This window comes from Symsagittifera roscoffensis, chromosome 7 (genome assembly GCF_963678635.1).
Source record: "Symsagittifera roscoffensis chromosome 7, txSymRosc1.1, whole genome shotgun sequence".
Classification (NCBI taxonomy): Eukaryota; Metazoa; Xenacoelomorpha; order Acoela; family Convolutidae; genus Symsagittifera; species Symsagittifera roscoffensis.
In genome coordinates, this window is record NC_087068.1 from 32454232 (window position 1) to 32469694 (window position 15463).

A 15463-nucleotide genomic window follows, 5' to 3' on the forward strand; every position below is an offset into this window, starting at 1 on the left:
TAGTGGTAAGAGCTTATGGGCAAAAACTTCGATTTTCATCAGAAAAATTGAAAGTTTTTCAAAAAAACTTCAAAACAGGATAAGGTTTGGTGTATCTCAAACTGTTTATTATTTTATTAGATGATCTTAATTTTTAAAACAGTGCTCTATCTACCTGAAGCTATGTTGAAACCTAGTGGAACTTCGAACTTGGTATTTTGAGAAAAAATTTAATTACAAAAAAAATATATAAATCACTGCATCGTATTTGAAATTTACCGCAACTTTATAAAACAAACTAACAAAAAACTGCGTCGTACAAAAACGTAATACCTTGCATCACTTCTTATAAATTTAATAGTTTTGTACCAATTCCATCATCTTGAAATTGTCTTTTTGGATAAAAATAACTAAGTCCTTTCTTTGTTTGCTCATATGTGGCCACCATTTGGCTTACGGTTCTGAATCCTCTATTTGTAGATGTTATGTTGATTGCTTCATCCAGTACTCTCCTGTATTTTGACAGGTAACCGTCTCCAAAATCTTCTAGAACTCGCTTTTTCAAATCTTTGCTACTGAATTTGAATTTATCTGATTTGATATCGTAGCAGCAATGTCTTGCTACACAAGCAGATCATTCTGTACATCTAATTTCTCATCAGAAAAGTTCCGGCTCCCGTGTATTATGTTTTTATGGCTACTGCAACACGTTCGAGGGAAAAAATTAGATTTTACATCCATCTTAAAAAAGTCTCTTTCTTTTTTTCTGCAAGAGCTAAGTAAAGCGAGCCTGTGTCAATCTCTAGATGCAAAACACTGCGAAATAACTGTTCAATTTTCAGGCTATATCAGCATTCTCTGAGGGTGTTTTAACAACTCGCTCTCGATTGCATAGTTTTTCATGTTGTCTCCAATATGGTTTCTTCCAAGTTGGGTTTTTTGAAAATTGGAGGAAAGCTGGCATATTTTGATTTTATTTCATCTGGAACAATTAAATCGCACTGAATATAGCCAAAAAAAATCCATCTTTTGTTTTTGTTAAATTGAAGTCGTTAGAAAGAAGTATTTTTAGGGAAAGTGGGTTCTGACGTGATTTTTGATCTTTTCATCGGTTCAGAAACTTTCCCACCAGTCACACTCCTACGTTTCTTCAACTTTGTATCCGTTCTCTTTTATGTATTCCCGTCTCTCTCTTCTTTTTACCTCGTTCATTATCCTGTTCAATAAGGGACAAGCTTTTATGTACTCACCATAAATTTACCATCCTCGCTGCCAAACTAAGGCTGATCAAACCACTTCTGAAAAGAAGGCAATTTATGTGTCATTTGCAAGGCATACAGCCACGTCTTAAACAGCGGGCTGCAGAGCAGCAAATTTTACTACGATGGATCCTCTTGCATTCAATGCAACCCCAACAACTTTTCAATCGGGTCTACCAACAGACCATCAAGCAAAGCTCTCATCACAACTCATAAAGACACATGGCGAGTTACAACCGAAACAAATGTACTGCCCAACGCAACACAATCTAATCCATGCCCCCTGTAATCACTATCAGCTCCTCTGACTCCTAGATACTTATAGAGCAATAACTTGATATCAGGGAACTAAATAATTTGTCGTTCATTGGAAACCAGGCTCCAGAGTTCTAAGCAAGAAGAAGCCCGGTTTCCAAGAAGAAGACCAGCAGCTGTTGTCAGTAGTAGATGTTGGAGCTAAAGTAGGAGGTGGGTCCCTGCAGACCTCCATGTATTAAGATAGGAAATAGAGCATGCGGTCTACAAGCTATGTATTAAAATAGGGAATAGAACCTACAATGTATTAAGATAGGAAATAAACGTGGTAAGGCTTTATTGTTTTTTGTGATGGTAAGAGAATGGTAAGAAAAAATGAATTTTTTGAGTTTTGTGTAGAAATGACTATTTTTTTCGCAGAAGTTTTGGCGAGCATTATCGAATTGATTGTTACATATCACTGGTTACTTAGGTGTAGATTGTAGAATGAAGATCTTGTAATTAGTTTTTGGTTCATGGTAAGTTAGTGGTAAGAGCTTATGGGCAAAAACTTCGATTTTCATCAGAAAAATTGAAAGTTTTTCAAAAAAACTTCAAAACAGGATAAGGTTTGGTGTATCTCAAACTGTTTATTATTTTATAAGATGATCTTAATTTTTAAAACAGTGCTCTATCTACCTGAAGCTATGTTGAAACCTAGTGGAACTTCGAACTTCGAACTTCGCATCTATGAGGAAGGGGTAAACCTCTTTGTCATCTGGACTATCGTCACTTTGAGTGTGGCTCATTTTTTCGTTTAATGACTGTTAATATATAACTATCGATGTGTCTAATTGGTTGATTCCGATTATAAAAGTGTACTGGTTTGTGTTTATATTGCTTTTTTATTCTTCTTTTTTCTCTTTTTGATGAATTTGAAGTTGTTTCTGAATCGGAAAAATATATTTGATCGTGAATGGGACAATTTTTATCAATCGATTCTTTTAATTTGTAGAGTTCATCTAAATTGCTAGCTTCTGATTCTGAAAATGCGTTTCTATTTTTTGAAAATCTTTTTCGCGTGATTTGTCTTTGTTTATTTATGATTTTTCTTTTTTTTGTCAGTCGTTTTGTTCTAATGTATCCAACTGTTTGTGTATGAGGTGTGATTACAAGATCGTATTTTGGTTATCTATCTCTCAGTTGTGTAAAACGATTGTTTGTTTATTTCCTAGATTTTTGAATGACATAAGGTTTAGGATGAGGGATGCAAAAAGCTGTTAGGTGATTTCTATTTTCTTAGACTGTTAGTCCTTACGGTTTTTTGGTTAGCTTAACCTGGGTCTTTTTGTTCAGGGTTGGAGAGAAAAGTATATCGATTCCGAAGAATGATTTTTTACTTTCTCGTGACTAGTCTAAGCTAAGGTGCTAACTTACTTAATCTTACTTAGGGGTAGTGATTGTGTTCAAGGCTTGGAGAATAGTAAATCGATCCACAAAGTTCAGGTATAATTAGAACGCAAGTAGTTCGTTAGATACTATTTTAAACTTACTAAGTCTAATATTTATCCTGGGTCTGGTAAGAGGAGGGTTCAAGTGAAGGATGAATAACCGAAGTTCTTCACTGTTTATCTTAATTTGAATGGTTAGTTTTTTTTTAATTTCTATTAATCTTGGATCTTTTGGAAGGGTTGGATAGTGAATCGACGTTTGAGGTCGTTAGACACTTGCTAAGTGGGTGGGGGAGAACAAAATTGTTCTTTTTGATCCAAGGATAGGCCTTGATGATCAGGTTTTAAATTTAGTGAATTAGAAAGTTAATTAAGATCCAAGGATAAGCCTTGATGATCTGATTTTAAAATTAAGTGAATTTAAATTTAATTTGGTTTAAATTTATTTAGGAAAAAGATTTAGTCTTTTAATGATATTAGTGAGCTTATGATTGCTGTTATGTTTAGGTGATAAAGCTGGGACAACAGATGATTTTTTGATTACTAACAATTTATTGTCATGCTACTAATTTTTATTTTCATTTTCAATAAATATTTTTCAAACATGTTTTTTATATAAGACTGCGTAAATTAAGAAAACGATCTGAGATATTTTTATCAATCGTTATTGTATATTAATAATTTTGTTTAGCGCCTGAAATGATCATGAAGATTGACTTCAAAATTTTATGTTTGCAAATGAAAATCTAAATCTATATGTCGTCTCTTGTTCGAGGTCTTCTTACAATTCCGGGTAATTCTGTTATCGTTCGGAATATCGGCTGTGATCTATTGAGTCGTAGAGACATTTCGATTAAATTATTGTCGTATAACATTTTAAAAATGTTTTGTCTAATTTCTAATCTATTTTTGGTTAAATCTAAGCTATTAAGGTCTTATTCGAGACTTATGGTCGCACCAGATGAGATAGGTCCGATGTGTTTAACTCATAGAGTAATTTTGGATAGGGTACACCGTCTGCTCGTCACGCTATCTTATTTTCGGCCGGATAGATTCGTGCAACGTCTAATACCGATCCTAATCTTACTCTTTACTTTCTAGTCTCAGGGTGTTTAACTAGTCTCTGCTAGGCTCAATAGATCTAGGGTATACTGGTTTGTTGCGGCAGCTGAAGTTCTCTTGGAGAGACAACTAATTTCTAAGTTAAATTCAAATCTCTCTGGTACTGAAATTACAAGTAATTTCAGCACTTACAAATAAGTGGATTGTTAGTTAGATGGATCATGACTGGTTAATATTAAATACTTTACAGTGGTAAAATATCTAATTTATCCAATCATAAAATGTAGTTTAGATCAGGTTCCAATATAAATGCTCACTTCCTTATTTTAGTCACGAGGATGCTCATATAATCAAAAATTTTTGAATTAATCGCTGGTTTTTTTTCCAAAAAAATTAGGTTACCGTAATATTTAATGATCTGTTCTTTCTATAGTAATAACTTCTTCAATTTATTGTTAGCTCCACTAACTTGTATGTATTCACCATAAATTTACCATCCTCGCTGCCAAAGTAAGGCTGATCAAACCACTTCTGAAAAGGAGGCAATTGATGTGTCATTCGCAAGGTATTCAGCCACGTATTAAACAGCGGGCTGCAGAGCAGCAAATTTTACTACGATGGATCCTCTTGCATTCAATGCAACCCCAACAACTTTTCAATCGGGTCTACCAACAGACCATCAAGCAAAGCTCTCATCACAACTCATAAAGACACATGGCGAGTTACAACCGAAACAAATGTACTGCCCAACGCAACACAATCTAATCCATGCCCCCTGTAATCACTATCAGCTCCTCTGACTCCTAGATACTTATAGAGCAATAACTTGATATCAGGGAACTAAATAATTTGTCGTTCATTGGAAACCAGGCTCCAGAGTTCTAAGCAAGAAGAAGCCCGGTTTCCAAGAAGAAGACCAGCAGCTGTTGTCAGTAGTAGATGTTGGAGCTAAAGTAGGAGGTGGGTCCCTGCAGACCTCCATGTATTAAGATAGGAAATAGAGCATCCGGTCTACAAGCTATGTATTAAAATAGGGAATAGAACCTACAATGTATTAAGATAGGAAATAAACGTGGTAAGGCTTTATTGTTTTTTGTGATGGTAAGAGAATGGTAAGAAAAAATGAATTTTTTGAGTTTTGTGTAGAAATGACTATTTTTTTCGCAAAAATTTTGGCGAGCATTATCGAATTGATTGTTACATATCACTGGTTACTTAGGTGTAGATTGTAGAATGAAGATCTTGTAATTAGTTTTTGGTTCATGGTAAGTTAGTGGTAAGAGCTTATGGGCAAAAACTTCGATTTTCATCAGAAAAATTGAAAGTTTTTCAAAAAAACTTCAAAACAGGATAAGGTTTGGTGTATCTCAAACTGTTTATTATTTTATTAGATGATCTTAATTTTTAAAACAGTGCTCTATCTACCTGAAGCTATGTTGAAACCTAGTGGAACTTCGAACTTGGTATTTTGAGAAAAAATTTAATTACAAAAAAAATATATAAATCACTGCATCGTATTTGAAATTTACCGCAACTTTATAAAACAAACTAACAAAAAACTGCGTCGTACAAAAACGTAATACCTTGCATCACTTCTTATAAATTTAATAGTTTTGTATCAATTCCATCATCTTGAAATTGTCTTTTTGGATAAAAATAACTAAGTCCTTTCTTTGTTTGCTCATATGTGGCCACCATTTGGCTTACGGTTCTGAATCCTCTATTTGTAGATGTTATGTTGATTGCTTCATCCAGTACTCTCCTGTATTTTGACAGGTAACCGTCTCCAAAATCTTCTAGAACTCGCTTTTTCAAATCTTTGCTACTGAATTTGAATTTATCTGATTTGATATCGTAGCAGCAATGTCTTGCTACACAAGCAGATCATTCTGTACATCTAATTTCTCATCAGAAAAGTTCCGGCTCCCGTGTATTATGTTTTTATGGCTACTGCAACACGTTCGAGGGAAAAAATTAGATTTTACATCCATCTTAAAAAAGTCTCTTTCTTTTTTTCTGCAAGAGCTAAGTAAAGCGAGCCTGTGTCAATCTCTAGATGCAAAACACTGCGAAATAACTGTTCAATTTTCAGGCTATATCAGCATTCTCTGAGGGTGTTTTAACAACTCGCTCTCGATTGCATAGTTTTTCATGTTGTCTCCAATATGGTTTCTTCCAAGTTGGGTTTTTTGAAAATTGGAGGAAAGCTGGCATATTTTGATTTTATTTCATCTGGAACAATTAAATCGCACTGAATATAGCCAAAAAAAATCCATCTTTTGTTTTTGTTAAATTGAAGTCGTTAGAAAGAAGTATTTTTAGGGAAAGTGGGTTCTGACGTGATTTTTGATCTTTTCATCGGTTCAGAAACTTTCCCACCAGTCACACTCCTACGTTTCTTCAACTTTGTATCCGTTCTCTTTTATGTATTCCCGTCTCTCTCTTCTTTTTACCTCGTTCATTATCCTGTTCAATAAGGGACAAGCTTTTATGTACTCACCATAAATTTACCATCCTCGCTGCCAAACTAAGGCTGATCAAACCACTTCTGAAAAGAAGGCAATTTATGTGTCATTTGCAAGGCATACAGCCACGTCTTAAACAGCGGGCTGCAGAGCAGCAAATTTTACTACGATGGATCCTCTTGCATTCAATGCAACCCCAACAACTTTTCAATCGGGTCTACCAACAGACCATCAAGCAAAGCTCTCATCACAACTCATAAAGACACATGGCGAGTTACAACCGAAACAAATGTACTGCCCAACGCAACACAATCTAATCCATGCCCCCTGTAATCACTATCAGCTCCTCTGACTCCTAGATACTTATAGAGCAATAACTTGATATCAGGGAACTAAATAATTTGTCGTTCATTGGAAACCAGGCTCCAGAGTTCTAAGCAAGAAGAAGCCCGGTTTCCAAGAAGAAGACCAGCAGCTGTTGTCAGTAGTAGATGTTGGAGCTAAAGTAGGAGGTGGGTCCCTGCAGACCTCCATGTATTAAGATAGGAAATAGAGCATCCGGTCTACAAGCTATGTATTAAAATAGGGAATAGAACCTACAATGTATTAAGATAGGAAATAAACGTGGTAAGGCTTTATTGTTTTTTGTGATGGTAAGAGAATGGTAAGAAAAAATGAATTTTTTGAGTTTTGTGTAGAAATGACTATTTTTTTCGCAGAAGTTTTGGCGAGCATTATCGAATTGATTGTTACATATCACTGGTTACTTAGGTGTAGATTGTAGAATGAAGATCTTGTAATTAGTTTTTGGTTCATGGTAAGTTAGTGGTAAGAGCTTATGGGCAAAAACTTCGATTTTCATCAGAAAAATTGAAAGTTTTTCAAAAAAACTTCAAAACAGGATAAGGTTTGGTGTATCTCAAACTGTTTATTATTTTATTAGATGATCTTAATTTTTAAAACAGTGCTCTATCTACCTGAAGCTATGTTGAAACCTAGTGGAACTTCGAACTTGGTATTTTGAGAAAAAATTTAATTACAAAAAAAATATATAAATCACTGCATCGTATTTGAAATTTACCGCAACTTTATAAAACAAACTAACAAAAAACTGCGTCGTACAAAAACGTAATACCTTGCATCACTTCTTATAAATTTAATAGTTTTGTATCAATTCCATCATCTTGAAATTGTCTTTTTGGATAAAAATAACTAAGTCCTTTCTTTGTTTGCTCATATGTGGCCACCATTTGGCTTACGGTTCTGAATCCTCTATTTGTAGATGTTATGTTGATTGCTTCATCCAGTACTCTCCTGTATTTTGACAGGCAACCGTCTCCAAAATCTTCTAGAACTCGCTTTTTCAAATCTTTGCTACTGAATTTGAATTTATCTGATTTGATATCGTAGCAGCAATGGCTTGCTACACAAGCAGATCATTCTGTACATCTAATTTCTCATCAGAAAAGTTCCGGCTCCCGTGTATTATGTTTTTATGGCTACTGCAACACGTTCGAGGGAAAAAATTAGATTTTACATCCATCTTAAAAAAGTCTCTTTCTTTTTTTCTGCAAGAGCTAAGTAAAGCGAGCCTGTGTCAATCTCTAGATGCAAAACACTGCGAAATAACTGTTCAATTTTCAGGCTATATCAGCATTCTCTGAGGGTGTTTTAACAACTCGCTCTCGATTGCATAGTTTTTCATGTTGTCTCCAATATGGTTTCTTCCAAGTTGGGTTTTTTGAAAATTGGAGGAAAGCTGGCATATTTTGATTTTATTTCATCTGGAACAATTAAATCGCACTGAATATAGCCAAAAAAAATCCATCTTTTGTTTTTGCTAAATTGAAGTCGTTAAAAAGAAGTCTTTTTAGGGAAAGTGGGTTCTGACGTGATTTTTGATCTTTTCATCGGTTAAGAAACTTTCCCACCAGTCACGATCCATCGTTTCTTCAACTTTGTATCCGTTCTCTTTTATGTATTCCCGTCTCTCTCTTCTTATTACCTCGTTCATTATCCTGTTCAATAAGGGATAAGCTTTTATGTACTCACCATAAATTTACCATCCTCGCTGCCAAACTAAGGCTGATCAAACCACTTCTGAAAAGAAGGCAATTTGTGTGTCATTTGCAAGGCATACATCCACGTCTTAAACAGCGGGCTGCAGAGTAGTAAATTTTACTACGATGAGTCCTCCTGCATCCAATGCAACCCCAACACCTTTTCAAACGGGTCCACCAACAGACCATCAAGCACAGCTCCCATCACAACTCATAAAGACACATGGCGAGTTACTACCGAATTATACGTACTGCCCAACGCAACACAACCTAATCCATGCCCCCTGAAATTACTATCAGCTCCTCTGACGCCTAGATACTTATAGAGCAATAATTTGATAATAAGGAACTTATTAAACTGTCGTTCATTGGAAACCAGGCTCCAGAGTTCTAAGCAAGAAGAAGCCCGGTTTCCATTTCATAGAAATACTGAACCAGCAGCTGTTGTCAGTAGTAGATGTTGGAGCTAAAGTGGGAGGGGGTTCCCTGTAGACTTCTATGTATTAAGATTGGGAATAGAGCATCCGGTCTGCAAGCTATCACTTAAAATAGGGAACAGAGCCTAAAATGTATTCAGATAGGGAATAAACTTGATAACGCTTCATGGTTTGTGTGATGGTAAGAAAATGCTAAGAAAAATTGCATTTTTTGGGTTCTGTGTGGAAATGTCAAGTTTTTTTGCAAAAATTTTGGCTAATAGTATCTAATTGATTGTTACAAGTTAGTGGTAAGAGTTTATGGGCAAAAACTTAGATTTTCATTAGAAAAGTTGAACGTTTTTCAAAAAAAACTTCAAAACACGATAAGATTTGAGGTATCTCAAACTGTTTATTGTTTTATTAGAAGGTCTTAATTTTTAAAACAGTGCTCTATCTACCTGAAGCTATGTTGAAACCTAGTGGAACTTCGAACTTGGTATTTTGAGAAAAAATTTAATTACAAAAAAAATATATAAATCACTGCATCGTATTTGAAATTTACGCAACTTTATAAAACAAACTAACAAAAAACTGCGTCGTACAAAAACGTAATACCTTGCATCAGTTCTTTTATTTTCAATGGTTTTGTATCAATTCCATCATCTTGAAATTGTCATTTTGTATAAAAACAACTAAGTCCTTTCTTTGTTTGCTCATATGTGAACACCATTTGGCTTACGGTTCTGAATCCTCTATTTGCAAATGTTAGGTTGATTGCTTCATCCAGTACTCTCCTGTATTTTGATATGAGATCGTATCCAAAATCATCTAGAACTCGCTTTTTCAAACCTTTGCTCCTGAATTTGAATTTATCTTATTTGTTATCGTAGCAGCAATGTCTTGCAACACAAGCAGATCTTTTCTGTACATCTAATTTCTTCTCGGAAAGGTTCCGGCTCCCGTTTATCATGCTTTTTATGGTTACTGCAACACGTTCGAGGGAAGAAATTAGATTTTGCATCCGCCTTAAAAATGTCTCTTTCTTTTTTTCTGCAAGAGCTAAGTAAAGCGAATCTGTGTCCATCTCTACATGAAAAACACTGCAAAATAACTGTTCAATTTTTTAGCTTAAAACTAGATATCAGCATTCTCTGAGGGTGCTTTAACATTTCGCTCTCGATTGCACAGTTTTTCATGTTGTCTCCAATATCGTTTCTTCCAATTTGGGTGTTTTTGAAAATTGGAGGAAAGCTGGATTATTTTGATTTTGTTTCGTCTGGAACAATTAAGTCGCACTGAACATAGCCAAAAAAAACCATTTTTTTTGCTAAATTGAAGCCTGTAGAAAGAAGTCTTTGTAGAAAAAGTGGGTTTTGACGTAATTTTTGATGTTGTCATTGGTTTTGAAACTTTCCAACCAGTCACACTCCCACGTTTCTTCAACTTTTTATCTTTTCTCTTCTATGTATTCCCGTCTCATATCATCCATCTCTCTCTTCTGATTACCTCATTCAATATCCTGTTCAATAAGGGACGAGCTTCTTGACAAGAACAGAAGTCGTAGAAACATCCCATTACTTCGAAAATTGTATTACCATTATCACAATAAAAGTCCACGTTACAACAGTAAAATTTTTTCTGTTTTCGAGATGTGAAAAAGCTCTCAATTTTGGATTCTGGTCTTTGATCCTGGAACAAATACATGAACATATTCTCAAATTTGCTAGATCGGTTATGTCTAGCTTAAGACTTCTGCACATCGGTGTCAAACTCCCATCTCGTGTACAGTCCTGCTGGCGTATCTTGACACATTGAGAAAGGATAAAGCTGGCTTGCATCCAACGATCGATTTACATATATTTGATGAAATTTTGATAAAACATCAACTAAAACTTTTCGGGTAAGCACAATGGAAGATCCACCATTCATGTCTTCTCTAATTTTTCACACAAATCTTTATCACTTTCGCAAGATGGATAACACTTATAACTTATAGATTTGTGTAGACATATGTTTGCTAGATTCCGAAGAGTACATCCAAGTTTTAACATATCTATCCACTTGTTATAATGAAACTGAATCCTTTTCTGCATTGTTTTCTGGGTTGGAACTACATCCTTGTTTTTGTACCAGTGCAAAATGTCTTTGAGCAGAGTCATTCCGTTTTTCTTCTAAGTCTCTGGTAAGGAATTATAATTATCCAAACCAGATGGAGGCGCAGTCTTATTTTGAATCATTTTTAGTGCTTGTTGTTCGTCAAACCCACTCTTTCTCAGCTTCTAATAGTCCTCAAAGACTTTGTCTAGAGGATTACTGTTTCTAAGTTTACTGACAAACAGCTTCATACGGTGGCAATTCGGGAAAATCAAGTTTGTCTGGGTTGTCAAACCATTCATCGGCAAAGAATCCTTTCGCTTCATAAGCTTTGAGAAAAGAATCCAGAGTAGTTGCTCCACCCAGAAATTTTACATCTCCAAACTTGAGGAAAATGAAATCGTTTGCTTTTTTGATGACTGATGTTTCTTGGACTTTATCGCAAATCAAATAAGGAATTCAGTAGGACTTGGTCATCAAAATCAAATCGTATCTACCGCCGCTAAATCCCAAGACAGGTAACATATCTCTACAGATGTTTTTGAAATCACTGAGTTGATTTTTTCGGAATTTCATTCATGCATTCATCGTCGTACTCAAATTTGTTACTTGATTAATTTTTCACCTCGTTCGTTTAGCTGATCAAAGATCTTTTTTATTTGATCATTGACAGCATATTCAATATCTTGAAATGTCATTTTCAACTCCAGCTTACTTTTTTCAGCCAACAGTTCGAGGCTGCTTCAAAGTCAATTATCAAGTTCTGTAGATCCTTGTTGTACAAAAAGATGGGTTCATCAATCAGATTCGATGAGATAGACACTGAAATTGGAACAGGTTTTCCAATCCAGCTTGTAGTTTGTGTTTCTTTTATTTTCTCTAAAGGAACACAAATCGACTTCAAATCGAAAATGCTAGATTATTGAAAAGCTTGTTATCTTCAGAAACTGGAAGATTGAATCTTTCTAGCTTTTCAAACAAGGTTTCGCGGAGCTCATACACGTTCTTTGGAAAAAAAATGCCCCACTCGATCCTTGCATCTCACCAAATTTTTGTTAAATTTGTTGGATTTTTTGAAGAAAGCATCACAACCTGGACACCCATAATATTTGAAGAAGCTATCAATACCATTTGTACGGTTGATGTGAATGTTTAATCTCAGTAGTTTAACTGTTTTATCAAATCTTCTGATTCTTCGTTGTTCTAGTTCTCCTATATATTCTTTTTCTTGGATATCGAAATCGTACATAAAGATGCTTCTTTGCACAATTTCCTCGACAACAGGTAAGTCTTCTACTGAAACTCCATGAAAATTTTTAGGATCATGAACAGACTTTGTAATGAACTCGGTAAAGTATCTTGAAGTGTGAGAGTCGAGATCCTTGTGTCCGTTCATGCACATGGCCAATGCGCGGAAAAGACACGAATGGTCTTTGTATGGTTCCTTGTCTTTGTTAGATAAAAGAGAGTTCTCTTGCGTACGCCTTTGTGAAGGTTCGGGTAAGACAGAGTCCGGACATCCCATTGGAATGTTTTTAAGGAAAGCAGCAAAAGTTATGATGTTAGTAATCAACTTGATTCGCCAATTTGTTTTTTGTTGTTCTTGGGTACAATGCTCCTCAATATCAAACTTTTCCACTTTTCCTTGGATTGTTATCAAGCCTGGTTTAGTACAGAGCTAGTGGGTTTTTTCAAATGAAATACTGTTGTCATGGGCGAGGCTGCTTCGAGGCTGCTTCAAAGTCAATTATCAAGTTCTGTGGATCCTTTTTGTACAAAAAGATGGGTTAATCAATCAGATTCGAGCGAGTGGGTTTTTTCAGAGCTAGTGGAATTTTTCAACTAAAATACTGTTTTCATGTGCGAGGCTGCTTCGAGGCTGCTTGAAAGTCAATTATCAAACAGAGCTAGAGGGTTTTTTAATAAAATACTGTTTTCATGGGCGTAGAAATATCGATATTTACCAGTCTCATTATTTTGAAGAGCAAACCCCAGAGCAATTATGATTTTAGCGGCGAAAATGAGCATGTTGAAGACTTCTCCAAATTTCACGTTGATTATTTTAGTATCAAAATTGGACATTTGGAAGATAAATACATTATATCTCCCATGTTCCATCTCCTTATCTACCAGAACATGTTGACAAGCATTAAGTTCCTCATTCAGTTTTTGACCATACTCCCCTCCTTCCTCCACAATCTTGTTCAAATCCGTTAAGTATCACAAGGTTTCCGTTGCTTAGCTCCATGTTCCTTTTCCGATGTTGTTGGAGAGAGTAGTAACAAGAGAACTTCACTTTCTCGTTGCGGTTAAGAGCCGGCATTATCTAAAAAATAAAAAAAAACTGGGACTTTAGAAGCGTTCCAAAGTTAATGATAAAAAATACTAATTGATTTAAAAAATTACTTTTTTCCTTTTCGCAAAATAACGATTTGTAAAACTTGACGTGGAATTCAATTTACTGTTTCTGATTGGCAAACAAACTTAATAATTTAATCCAATAAAAATGAGCGTATTTATACTAACAATGACGTCATCGCCTACAAAATTATCTTTTTGGGCCATGACGTCAGCCTTCGAACAGAAATGGTGTCACCGCCCACACAAGTTTCCTTTTAATGGTAATAAAGTCATTTTGTGAAAAGAAAAGACGTCATCTCCAACGCAATTTTCCTTTTATGGTAATTGACTTCATTCTATAAAAAAATGACGCAGTTTCCCTTTTGTGGTAATGACGTCATTCCTTAAACAGAAGTGACCTCACCACCCATGCAGTTTTTACTTTTTTGGTAATGACGTCATTCTATAAAGAGAGGTGACGTCACCGCCCATGAAATTTTCCTTTTATCGTAGTGACGTCATTCTTTAAAAAGAAGTGACCTCACCACCCACGCAATTTTTACTTTTATGGTATTGACGTCATCGCCTACGCAACTTTTTAAGTGTGGAGAAAATTCGAGACATAACTTTGGATGAAATATAATCATTACTCTAGAAAAAAGAAAATGTTTCTTGTGATTTCCTTATGGATGAACTAGATGTAGATTCTTACTTTTTTCACACTTTTTTGGACGTTTCTGTTGTCCAAAATAGAGTTCTCCGACAAAATAAAAGTTTACGGGAAATTTACTCAATCAAAGAGTTTACTTTTGAACCGATTATTGATTATCAAAGCTGTAAAATTACGGCTGAGTTACACTTGACAAGAAAAGAAATTTTATTTATTTAAGAAAAACTGAGTCGAACGATAGTATATCAAGATTTTTTTTATCCCCTACCCATTATTCAACTTTGTAAAAACTACCCAGCAAAGTTCTTTGTTCCTTCATTTTTTTAAAAGATTTTCAAAGTTCAAAATCCTGCCTGACCAAGTTTTAGTTCAGATTTCCAGAGATTTGCTTTGATAAATTCATCAACTTTGAGTTATCCTCTCAAATTTACATCAAAATCCAAGAACTTGACTATCTACTCAAAATCAGCAATTTTCTATTGATTATGTAGAAAAAAAACAATTAACTTGCTGAAAAAAATTGTGAAAATGCTGATTGCATGCTATTTTTTTGTTACTTAGATCGGAAATATTTCTTGTTTTTACAGCATACAAAATTTGGTCATTTATTTTTGCGATCACTTTTTTGTATATTTCTACTGAATGAGAACAAAAAAGTCCTTCAAAGGATTCTGATTGGAAACGACCACAATCTAAATAAGGAAAGTCAATACTGATTGGTTAAACCCACACATTCGAGTTGAAGGTACCCCTCACTCCTAACTAAAAATCATTTTACTTTCAATTTAACTACCGTCAACTACCTCCTCTCTCAGCTCTAAATACTTCAATTTCACCCTAAGTACCGTCAATCACCTCCCTCTCAACTGTAAACCAATCGTTTTTTTTACTCTGTGTCTTTTACTCATTTATTATTCAAAATGATCTTCTCAGTGCAAAACAGCAACCTTATGTTCTCGGTAGAATTTTCGCCTCATCTAGTACAAATTCAAGTGCTAGAAACAGTCTCTAGATTTTTTCAGCACGAATTGACATCCCAATTCAAGTCTGGCACATGGTGGAATTGATGCGCAAGGATGTCAACGAACATCTTTTAATGCAAGTACCCATCACAGAGAACCAACATGGAAAAATGCAAATGATGGAGGAAGTGGCTGTGCATGAGGGAATGAAATAACCCGACACTCATGACTCTAAATATGTGGCTCAACCAATTGACGATTTCTTCTTTCTTTGGAAAGAGGGATCATTGGAGAACCCAAATACCATCGAAGAGGATCAGGGGTTCTCTGAGCCAAGGACTCCAGTCAGCGATCCACCAAGACAACCAGCGGCGATGGAGGCAAGACCAGCTTTGCGCTTCATTGAGAACTTGCAAAATTTTGAGAACTCAGCTGCCCGACAGTTCTTTGAATTGTAAATAAGTTTGT